General features: G+C 45.9%; 1 protein-coding gene and 1 pseudogene across 1 annotated transcript in view; both read left to right on the top strand.

Moving 5' to 3' along the window:
* LOC106697136 overlaps positions 1-3,185 on the top strand; it is a 20,606-nt pseudogene that overhangs the window by 16,110 nt on the left and 1,311 nt on the right.
* The window catches only part of TLR8 (toll like receptor 8), a 15,989-nt gene continuing 14,583 nt past the window's right edge, over positions 1,780-3,185 (top strand). The window contains exon 1 of the mRNA XM_006088606.3: positions 1,780-1,922. The gene's annotated coding sequence lies outside the window, so the exon portion shown is untranslated. The remainder of the gene's footprint in view (positions 1,923-3,185) is intronic.

The raw sequence follows: 3,185 nt of genomic DNA, 5'->3' as shown, positions 1-3,185 counted from the left end.
TGTGTGTGTGAGTGTGTGAGTGTGTGTGTGTGTGAGTGCGTGTGTGTGAGTGTGTGTATGAATGTGTGTGTGTGAGTGTGTGTGTGTGAGTGTGTGTGTGTGAGTGTGTGTGAGTGTGTGTGTGTGTGTGAGTGTGTGTGTGTGAGTATGTGTGTGTGTGTGTGTATGAATGTCAGCCTTATCCACACTGTCCCCAATGTATGTGGTTTCCTCCAAATGAAGGCGTGTAAGGCAAGACGAAGCACATTCTGTTCCATTCCAAACGATTCCTTTGGCCAGGGGTCAGCAAATGTTTCCTGTAAAGGAAATAGTTTAGGCTTTGCAGGTTGAAAGGCAAATTGAAATTGCACAATTATTTAATGATGACATTCAAAATATAATAAAGTGCAGCTTTGTGTAATATCGGTCTAATAAGGATAAGAATGGAATTCTTTTTTGTTGTTGTTATTACTCCTCACCTGAGGATATTTTTCCATTGATTTCTAGAGAGAGTGGAAGGGAAAGGGAGAGACAGAGAGAGGGAGAGAAACATCAATGTGAGAGAGACATATTGACTGGTTGCTACCCGCACGCGCCCTCACCTCAGGGCTGGGGATTGAGCCTGCAACCTAGGTACATGCCCTTGACCAGAATCGAACCCAGAACCAGGAGGTCACGGTTTGATTCCTGGTCAGGGCACATGTCTGGGTTCTGGGCTCAATCCCCACTAGGGGGCGTGCAGGAGGCAGCCGATCCATGATTCTCTCTCATCATTGATGTTTCTATCTCTCTCTCCCTCTCCCTTCCTCTCTGAAATCAATACAAATATATTTAATGAAAAAATAAAAGAAAGAAATGTGTGGAACAAAGATGAAGCAATACAAATATTATTTATGTCTAAAAATTATGTAACAAAAGATGAGTTTGGGTAATCCTAAGTGTACAAATTGATCGCAAACTTAAAAAAAAACAACCAACCACACCCTAGCCCTGGCCGGTTTGGCTCGGTGGTTGGAATATTGGCCTATGGACTGAAGGGTCTCGGGTTCGATTTCCAATCAAGGACACGTACCTCATTTGCAGGCTCAATTCCGAGCCCCAGTCAGGGTGAATGCAGGAGGCAACCAATCAATGTGCCTCTCTCACATCAATGTTTCTCTTTCTCTCTCTCTCTCCCCCCCTCCTCCCTCCCCTCCACTCTCTCTAAAAAAATCAATAGAAAAAATATCCTCGGGTGAGGATTAAAAACAAACAAACTAGCCCTAACCGGTTTGGCTCAGTGGGTAGAGCATCAGCCTGCGGACTGAAAGGTCCCAGGTTCGATTCTGGTCAAGGGCATGTACCTTGGTTGCGGGCACATCCCCAGTGGGGGGTGTGCAGGAGGCAGCTGATCGATGTTTCTAACTGTCTATCCCTCTCCCTTCCTCTCTGTAAAAAAATCAATAAAATATATATTTTTTAAAAACTAAAAACACCCTAGCATTTTCTAAGTAAAAGGACACATTTCCCCATTTCTGGCCCTCACTTTCCCCTAATTCTGCTCTCCAGAGTTCACTGCTGCTAACATTTTGGTGAGAAACCTTGCAGCCGCCCTGCCCCCACCTACACATACACACAAACTCACAAAAATACACCGTCTCTGTCTGGCTTGGGGAATATTTAAATCAATTTATAAATAACTTTCTTCCACCTAGCTTCAGTTTTGAAATTTTCAAGCACAGTCAATAAATGATTTGGCAACAGTTAAGAAATCACAAGTTCCCCTTCTTCCCATATAAACCTCTGCAAACTGCATGCTACGTTCCACTGATGGTAAAGCGACCGCTTTCAGGAAGTCTGTCCGTTTCTCTTCTGCGCCTGCACCTCCTGCCGAGCGGGTACCACGGCGGCGCTGCGTGCGGGCTATGCCATGAGACATTAGGAGGGTCGACAGCAGAAAAGCGGTAAGCTGTTTCTATTCCTTTACCAAAGCTTTCCAACAAAATAGGTGATTTTTCCCCCCTGGAAATATGGTTTGGTATGGTTTGGTGGCCAATGGTGTGAGCAGGGACAGTGGTGAATGGGTTTCGTGTTGAAACAACTCGAAGAGTAGGCACCATGGCCAGGGATGCAGATTTTCGCCATCGGATGCGCTGGTCTTACTATTTGGGGCAGAAGGAGAAGCAAATGCCGACTTAGGAGCTGCAGTGGGGCATTCCTTCCTGGTCCTGCCAGAAAGTGTTCTCTTCTAGACCCGCGGGGTTGGAGTGAAGTGGGTAGGACGTGTCTCTCCTGTTGCTTCTATAGAAAGGTCCACTGTCCCCTCCCAGGCCCGGGTCACCACTGGAGCCCAGGCACAGCCGGACATCAGTACAGTAAGAGGGGCTCAAGTTCAGTATCAGTTGCTACTTTCATTGTTCGGACCGTGTAAGGAGCATGTTCCTGGTTCTATAATCATAGCCTCTAGGTCAGCGGTTCTCAACCTGTGGGTCGCGACCCCTTTGGGGGTTCAACGACCCTTTCACAGGGGTCGCCTAAGACCATCGGAAAACACATCTATAATTACATATTGTTTTTGTGATGAATCACCATGCTTTCATTATGTTCAATGTGTAACAATGAAATTGGGGGTCACCACAACATGAGGAACTGCATGAAAGGGTCGCGGCCTTAGGAAGGTTGAGAACCATTGCTCTAGTTTTAGGTGGAGCTGGTGGTCAGTTGTTGTTATTGTTAAGAACTGCCAGATTGAAAAATAAACTATAATTTTTTTTGGTTAATCCTCACCCTAGGATATTTTTTCCATTGATTTTTAGAGAGTGGAAGGGAGGGGAGGGAAGAGAGAGAGGGAGAAAGAGTGAAAGGGAGGGAAAGAGAGAGGGGGGGGAGAGAAACATCGATATGAGGGAGACACATCGATTAGTTGCCTCCTACACGCAGCCTGACCAAGCCTGGGGATCGAGCCTGCAACCCAGGTACGTGCCCTTGACCGGGAAGCCAATCCCCAACTCTTCGGTGCGCGTGCCAACGCTCCAACCACTGAGCATACTGCCTAGGGCCAAACTCTATAATTTTAAAAAATATGTTTTCTAGAAAATTCAATGAGACCTAAGAACAACTGAAAAAGTCTGATTTCAAGAGAAGCTCATCTGAAACTTACCCTTTTTGTCCACACCTATTTAGTGCTTATTAAAGATCTTGGAGTCATTTCATCGCCATTTAATGCA

This window comes from Myotis lucifugus, unplaced genomic scaffold (assembly GCF_000147115.1).
Source record: "Myotis lucifugus unplaced genomic scaffold, Myoluc2.0 scaffold_49, whole genome shotgun sequence".
NCBI lineage: Eukaryota > Metazoa > Chordata > Mammalia > Chiroptera > Vespertilionidae > Myotis > Myotis lucifugus.
The sequence above is the reverse complement of the archived record's forward strand: the minus strand, read 5'-3'. Positions and strand labels throughout refer to the sequence as shown.